This window comes from Nannospalax galili, unplaced genomic scaffold (genome assembly GCF_000622305.1).
Source record: "Nannospalax galili isolate Female #2095 unplaced genomic scaffold, S.galili_v1.0 scaffold747, whole genome shotgun sequence".
NCBI classification, from domain to species: Eukaryota; Metazoa; Chordata; class Mammalia; order Rodentia; family Spalacidae; genus Nannospalax; species Nannospalax galili.
This window is the reverse complement of record NW_008357686.1, coordinates 754272-763343: the sequence shown is the minus strand read 5'-3', so window position 1 is coordinate 763343 and position 9072 is coordinate 754272.

Below are 9072 nucleotides of genomic sequence, written 5' to 3'. Positions count from 1 at the left end.
ATATATACCACATGTTTGTTATCTATTCATCTATTGGTGGACACCAGGGCTGATTCCTGTATCTGGCTATTGTGACTGTGCTGTGGTAAACATGTTGTCCAAGTATCTCTGTGGCATGAAGCTCTAAATTCCTTTGAGTATATACCTGAGTGGTATATATGACTCATAGGGTGGTTATTTTTAAAATTTTTCATTTATTATTATTGTGTGTGTATGTATGATGTATATTCGTGGGTATGTGTGCCATGAAGCACATGTGGTCAGAGGACAACATTTTGGAGTTGGTTCTCTCCTTCTACCTTTACATGGGTCCAAGAGCATTGAACTTGGGTTGCCAGGTTTGTGCTGTAAGTGCCTTTAGTGCTGAGCCAGCTTAATAGGCCCATAGGGTGGTTTTATTTTTAGATTTTGAGAAACCTCCATACTTATTTCCATAGTGACTTCACTAATTTACATTCCCACCAGCAGTGTATAAGGGTTCTTTTTCTTCCACATCCTCACCAGCATTTGTTGCTTTCTATTTTCTTGATGATAACCATTCTGACTGGATGAGATGGAATTTTAGTGTAGTTTTGATTTGCATTTCCCTGTGGTGTCTAAGGCTATTGAACACTTTTTAAAATATTTATTGGACATTTGTACTTCTTCTTTTGAAATATGTCAGTTTAGTTCATTTACCCATTTATTGATTGGATTACTTGTTCATTTGATGTTAAATTTTTTGAGTTGTTTGTACATTCTGGATATTAATCCCCTGTCAGACCAATAGCTGGCAAAGATTTCTTCCCATTCTGTAGGCTGTCTCTTTACTCTGTTAATTGTTTCCTTTGCTATGCAGAAGCCTTTTAATTTGATGTGATTCCATTTGTCAGTTGGTGCTATTATTTCCTGAGCTATCTGATTTCTATTTAGAAAGTCATTGCCTGTGCTTAGACCTTGAAGTGTTTCCCCGTGTTTTCTCTAGTATAACTTTCTTGAATAATGTCCTTTGCAAGAAAAAAGTATTTTAGATGAGGTACAATATATTTCTCCTTTGTTGATTATGCTTTTGGTGTCATATCTAAGAATACATTGCCACATTCAAGGTCATGAAGACTTACCCCTGGTTCTAAGAGTTTTATAGTTTGAGTTCTTGTAGAACTGTAATCTATTTCAAATTCATTTTTCCTTATGATGTGAGATTGAGGTTCAACTTCATTCTTTTGCATGTGGAAATGTAGTTGTCTCAGTACCATTTGTTGAGGAGACTGTTCTTTCTTCGTTGAATGGACTTAGTACTTCTATTCAAAACCAATTGGCCATGGTTGTATTGGATTATTTCTGTGCTATCAATTCCATTCCATTGTACTCTGCCTGAGCTTATTTATGCTAGTAATGCACTATTTTGGTTACTACAGCTTCATAGTAGTTTTTTTAAAATACTGGCAAGTGTGAATTCTCCAATTGTGTTCTTTCTTTTCAAGATAATTTTTACTGTTTGGGGTCCATTGAGATTCCATATGGATTCCAGGATGGATTTTCTGCTAAAAAGTCATTGGGATTTTTATAGCGATTACATTTACTTTCGGTAGTGTTGACACCAATCCAACATTGTCTTCTTATCTAGGAACACAGAGTGTCTCTCTGTTTATTTGTGCCTTCTTTAATTTCTTTAAAGACAGCAGCGTTTTATAGTTTTCAGTGTATAAGTCTATTTGCCCGAGCTAAAATTTTTAGTCTGTGGCTGCTCTTGTGAATAGAATTCTTTTCTTTTCTTTTTTTCCCTTTTTTGAGACAGGGTTTCATGTATCCAAGGCTGTCCTGGAACTTGCTTTGAATGTCTGATTCTCTTGCCTCCATCTTCCTAATGTAGAGATTACAGGTATACACCATCATGCCTCATTGATGTGGTGCTGAGGATCCAACCCAGGGTCTCATGCATACTAGGCAAGTACTCTTCCAACTAAGCTACATTCCCAGTCTTTTTCTCCTTAACATTTATTTATTTATTTGTGCACACGTGCACCTAGGTCAAAGAACAAATTGCAGGAATTGGTTCTCTTCCCCATGTGGTCCCCAGGAATTGAACTCAGGTCATCAAGATTGGCAGCAAGTGCCTTGGCCCACTGAGCTGTCTTGCTGCTTGCTGGTCCAAGAATTGCTTTCTTTTCTTTTTTTCATTTTTCTCCTTCTTTTTTTTTTTTTGGTCTTTTTGAGACAGAGTCGGCCCCAAGTGGCCTGGAACTCACTATGTAGACCAGGTTGGCCTTGAACTCACAGAGATCCACCTGCCTCTGCCTCCTGAGTGCTGGGATTAAAAGCATGCACCACAATACCCAGCTAAAAATTGCTTTCTTAATGTTCTTTTTGGATCATTCCATGCTGGTGTATAGAAACACAGTTGATTTTTGTTTGTTAACCTTGTACCCTGTGACTTGGCTGAATTCACTTACTGGCTCTAGTAGTTTTGTTGTGGTACGCAGTTATTATTTGTAAGGAAAGTTGAGAAGACCCTGACTGTTCATCAGTTGGGGATAAGTTAGACAAACGTTGGAACATCCATTTTAAGACAGCAGTTGTGCTTTACTTTTTCTGTGTGTCTGAGTTATGTTATAATTAAAAATATTTTGTTAAAAATTTTTAGTTTATTTTTATTAATATTTTAAGTTAACATACAAACTACTGGGTTTTATTATAGCATTTTCATATGTGTCATTATAGTTAGTTCTAATTTATTCACCTCCCCCAGTGCCCTCTTCCATCCCCTCCCTCCAGCTGGTTTTCTTTCTTCCCCCAGTTAGTCCCCCCATTCTGCTTTCCTGACATATGTATTCTATTACCTTCCCCACCCTTAAGAACTCTTCCCTCCCCCTCACGATCCCTTTCTAGTTTCATCACACACACAGAGAGACACACGTAGACACACGTAGACACACAGGGACACACACACACACACACAAACACACACCGACACACACTTTTAAATCTAGGTTCCGTATGTGAGAGAAAGCACACAGTGTTTGTCTTTCCGAGTCTGGCTTATTTTGTTTACCAAAATAATCTTTCTATTTTCCTAAAAATGTCATGATTTCAATTTTCTTTATGGCTGCATAAAATTCCACTGTGTATATGTACCACGTGTTCATTATCCATTCATCTGTTGATGAACATCTAGATTGGTTCTGTTTCCAGGCTATTGTGAATAGCCAAGCAATAAATGTGGATGCACAAGTATCTTTGTGGTATGTTGGCTTAGAGTCCTTTGGGTATGTACACAGGCGTGCTATAGTATTAGTTGGGTCATCTTTGTTTGGAGAGAATCTCCACACTGCTTCTGGAGTGGCTATACCAAGCAGTTTACATTACCACCAACGGAGAATAAGGGCTCCTTTTTCCTCTCATCTTCACCAGAATTAGCTGTCATTTGTTTTCAGACATTTGTTTGCTGTCATTTGGATAGCCATTCTGATTGGAGTGAGAGGGAATCGCAAAACAGTTTTAATATGCATTTCCTTAATGTCTAAGAGTACTGATCACTTTAAAAAATGTTTGTTGTCCACTTGTGTTTCTTCTTTTGAGAGTTGTCTGTTCAGTTCATTAGCCCATTTATTGACTGCATGATTTTAACAACTTTTTTGTGTTTAATTTTTGCATATTCTAGATACTAATTTTTATATATCCTAGATAATCATCCCCTGGGTGTTGTAGGGTTAGCAGAGATTTTCTCCCAATCTGTAGGGTGTCTCTTCACTCTGGTGATTATTTCCTTTGTTTTGCAGAAGTTTCTAAATTTCATACAATCAATTTGTCAGTTTTTGGGATTATATTCTATGCTATTTCAATAGTAAGGTAGCTCTTTGTGGATAGGTATGAAAAAGTCACATATGGTGTATAAATTAAGTGAAAAAAATTGCATCGGAGAACAGTATAATTTTATTTATGTATAATTTACTTTATAAATATTATTGGGCATCACCTATGTATCATGCAGTGTGCTGGGCACTGGACCTACATCTGTGCACAAAAAGAGACAAAAATCCATGTATAAGTCAAGTATTGTGGCTCACACTTCTAATCCCAGCACTCGACAGGCTGAGACGGGGGATTGCCATGAGTTCTGGGGCAGCCTGGAATACAAAGTGAATTCCAGGACAGCCTGGATTACAGAGTGAGAGCCTGTCTCAAAACTCCAAGAACAGGACTGGAGAGGTGGCTCAGTGGTTAAGAGCATGTACTGCTCTTGCAGAAGATCCTAGTTCAATTCCTAGTACCAATGTTGGGTGGCTCATGACTGCCTGTAACTCCAGCTCCAGGGGGATATAATACCTCTGGCTTGCATGACTGCCTGCGTTCATGTGCACATACCCCCACACAGACCAGAGACCACAGACAGCAGACACAGACACAGACAAACACATACACACACATATACACACATACACACACACACACACACATACACACACAAACCACTTAAAAATAAAATAAATCTTAAAAAACTCCACCCCCCCAACCCTGTCCCTATGGGGCTGGCATGATGCATATATGACTTGTACATTTTAGAATTGGGCCTCAGCAGGCCCCTCATTTCTGTTACTCACATGGCAGCCAGAGTGAACTTTTTGGAAATCTGAGCAAACCATTCCCCCCTTTATTTCAGACAGTCTCACTGTATAGTTCAGATTGGCCTGGAACTCACTAGGTAGTCTAGGCTGGTTTCAAACTCACAGGAGTCCTTCTGCCACAAGTGTTGGGATTATAGGTGTGAGTCACCACAACCAGAAAAAACCACTAAAACCACTTACTTTTTCTTGGTCTTAAATTTTTTTTTGCCAGGCATGGTGGTGCATGCCTTTAATCCCAGCACTCAGGAGGCAGAGACAGGTGGATCTCTGTAAGTTCAAAGCCAGCAGCCTGGTCTATATAGTGAGTTCCAGGCCAACTGTGGCTACAGGGAGACCTGGTCTCAAAAAGAGAGAAAAAAATTTTTCATTACATTTTTAAATTGTGTGTGTGTGTGTTTGCACATTGGGGGTGGTGGTGGGTGTGGCACATGTGCCATGACATGCATGTGAATGTCAGGGGACAACTTCGTATAGTAGGCTTTCACCTTCCATCATGTGGGTCCTGGGGATCAAACTCAGGTTGGCAGGCTCATCCGTCATCATGTGCCTTTACCCCCTGTGCCGTCTCACTAGGGTTATATAAGATCATTTTCATGTAAGTATATAAATGTACTTTGAGTATAATCTTCTCCAATACTCTATTATCCTCTCATTTATCACTCCTCCTTCTTGTTAGTCCCCTTTGTTCCTCTATACAATTATGCTTCTACTTTCATGTCATCTGTACATACATGATATATATATATATATGAAATCAAGACCTACAAATGAGAGAAAATGTGCCATATTTTTCTTTCTGAGACTGAATAGTTTGTTTAATGTTTATCATCAGTTGTATCCTTTTTCCTGCAAATGACATAATTTCATTCTTCTTTGTGGATGAAAATTTTCATTGTGTATATAAACCACATTTTCTTTTCTAATTCTTTTGTTGATGGATGCTGAGGTTGTTTCCATAGCTTAGCTATTGTGAAAAGCGTTGCAATAAGCACTGGTGTGCAAGTATCTCTGTGATATGTTGGCTTGAATTCTTTTGAGTAAATAACCAGAAGTGGTATATCTGGGTCATATGGTAGATCTATTTTAATTTTTTGAGGAATCTTCATACTAATTTCCAGAATGGCTGCACTAATTTACATTTTCACCAGCATTGTATAAGGGTTCTTTTTTGTCTGCATCTTCACTAGCACTTATCGTAATTTTTTTTTGTCTTTTTAAGATAGGGTCTCCCTGTATCCCCACCTGGCCTGGAACTCACTATGTAGACCAGGCTGGCCTCAAACTTGCAGAGAGCTGCCTGACTCAAGTGATGGGATTCGAACCCGAGTCTTCTGCAAGAACAACCAGTGTTGTTAACTGCTGTGCCATCCCTCCAGTCCCTAGTTTCATCTTTCTACATGTAGATACCCAATTTTGCCAGCACCATTTGTTGAGAAGGCTTGTAATGATTAATCCAAATTGTCAACTTGATGAGATTTAGAACTATCTGGGAGACAGGCCTCTGGGCATGTAATGTGACAAACTGCCCCAAGCTCCTGCCACTGTGACTTCCCTATAGTGATGAACTATAACCTTGAACTGTGAGCCAAAATAAACTCTTCCTTAAGTTGCTTTTGTCAGGGTATCTTACTACAACAATGGAAAAGAAACTAAGACAAGGTTGTTTTTTCCTGTGTGTGTGTACATGTGCGTGTGCATGTGTATATGTGTTATATGTGTGGGAGTGCACCCATGTCATGCAGTGCCTGCTTAGGACAGAAGAGGGCAGAAGAGGGTGTTTGAGCCCCTGGACCTGGAGTTACTGACAGTTGTTAGCTGCCATGTTGGAGTTCAAAATTGAACCCAGGTCCTCTGGAAGAACAGCAACTGTTCTTAACTCCTGAGTCCTCTCCCCAGCCATATATATATATAATTTTTTTTTGAGACAGGGTCTTACTATGTAGCCGTGGTTGGTCTGGAATTCTGGAATTTGCTATGTAGACCACACTGGCATTGAACTTACAGAGATCAGCCTGCCTCTGTTCCCCAAGTGCTGGGATTAAACGTGTGTACCACCACATCTGGCTCCCAATGTATATTTTTGGCATCTTTGTCACAATCAGGTAGCTATTGCTGTGTGAGTTTATATCTAGCTCTTATGTTCCATTGATCTACATATCTGTTTTTGTGCCAGTACCATACTATTTTTATTACTCTACAGTATAACTTGAAATCAGGTATCGTGATACATCCATTATTATTCTTTTTGCTCAGGATTGCTTTGAATATCTGGGAAGACCACTTACGTTGTCTTAAAAACTCTTTGGAAGGGGTGCTGGAGAGATGGCTTAGCAGTTAAGAGCACTGGCTGTTTTTGCAGAGGATCCAGGTTCGATTCCCAGCACTACATGGTAACTAACAACTGTTCTACCTCCAGTTCCAGGGAATCTGATGCCCTCTTATGACCTCGGGCATTGCACAACACAGGTGCACTTACATGCAGGAATACACTCATACACATAAAATAAAAATAATAAATAAAATATTTTTAAAAACCTCTTTGGAAGGAAAGAAGGGGGGAGCAAGTAAAAAATCTAAATAATCTGCTAAGTACAGTAACAACGTGGTGGTTTATATATATTTTTTCTCTGTGTGTGCTCATGTATGCGTGCATGTGATGTACGTGTGTGCAGGCATATCTGTGTATGGTTGTGCTTGACCATGTGTATGTATGTGGTGGCCAGAGTTTGGTTTGAGATCTTTCCTTGATCACTTCTTCTTCTTCTTCTTCTTCCTCTCCTCTCCTCCTCCTCCTCCTCCTCCTCCTCCTCCCCCTCCCCCTCCCCCCCCTCCTCCTCCGGTCTTTTTGAGACAAGGTCTCCCTGTAGCACCAGCTGTCCTAGAACTTACTATGTAGACCAGACTGGCCTTGAACTCACAGAGATCTGCCTGCCTCTGCCTCCCAAGTGCTGAGATTAAAGGCGTGCACCACCACGCCAGCCCTCCATCTTATTTTTTTGAGGCAGGGTCTTTTACTGAGCCTGGAGTTTGCCATTCTGACTAGGCTGGCCAGCCAGTGAGCCTCCAGTATCCTCCTTGATTGAGAATCTTTTTTTTTTTTGATCTTTTTGAGACAAGGTCTCCCTGTAGCCCCTGCTGGCCTGGAACTCACTATGTAGACCAGCCTGGCCTGAAACTCACAGGGATCTGCCTGCCTTTGCCTCCGGAGTGCTGGGACTAAAGGCGTGCACCACCCTGCCCAGTTACCTCCAGTATCCTCTTATCTCTGCTCTTCAGTGCTGGCATTATAGACATGTGCCACTGTGCTCAGCTTTTATGTGGGTTCTGGGGATCTGAGCTCAGGTCCTCAAGCTTTTGTGGCAAATATTTCACTCACTCACTGAGCCATCTCTCCAGCCTATTTATTTATTTTTAAAGATTTATTTTTAATTAAAAAATTTTTTTTAAATTATTTATTATTTTTATGTGTATGTGTGTACTGCCTGCATGTAGGTAAGCGCACCCGTGTCATGCAATGCCTTTGGAGGATGAAGACGCTGTCGGATCCCCTGGAACTGGAGTTATGGACAGTTGTTAGATGCCATGTGGGTGCTGGGATTCAAACCCGGGTCTTCTGCAAGAACAGCCAGTGTTTCTAACCTCTGAGTCATCTCTCCAGCCCCTAGTTTTAATTTTTAAAAAGTATGTATGTATGTGTGTGTGTTTGTATATGTGTGTGTATGTGTGTGTGAGTGTGGCCAAGTGTGTGCATATAAGTGTAGGTGCCCAAGGAGGCCAGAGATTGTCATATCCCCTGGAGCTGAGTTAAAGGCAGCTGTAGGCCATCTGACAAGGGCACTGGGAACCAAACTTGGGTCTTCTACAAGAGCAGTATGTGCTTTTAACCACTGAGCCATCTCTCTGGCCCTATTTATTTTTAAATTCTCATTTGCTCCTTTCCTGCAGGATCCAGTTCAGCCTCCTCTACCTGGCGCAGGAGGCCCTTTGTTGTCTGGCCCCAGTTGCTTACCTCAGGCCTTAAATTTTTTTTTCATTTATTTGTTTACTTATTTTAAAATATTTTTTATTAAATTGTGTGTGTGTGTGTGTGTGTGTGTGTGTGTGTGTGTGTGTGTGTAAAAGTTATGGCATACATGTGGAGGTCAGAGGACAACTTTTGAGTTGGTTCTCTCCTTCCACCCTAGGATCCAGGGATGGAACTCAAGTTGTCAAGCTTGTGTGACAAGTGCTTTTACCTGCTGAGCCATCTTGCTGGCCTGAGGCTTTGTTGGTTTCTAAACATCACCTTGTCCATGTTCACTTTGTCCATGTTCAGATTTCCTGTATTGTCTTAAAAACATCTTCTTGCAGTTGGTTTGTTTGAATGCTGTCCAATATTCTGCATCCCAGCAACACTGAACCGCTCACGGCTTCCCTCTGTTTTGTACACCTTTGCCTTCCTTCACTGCCATCCTGCTGCCTGGAATGC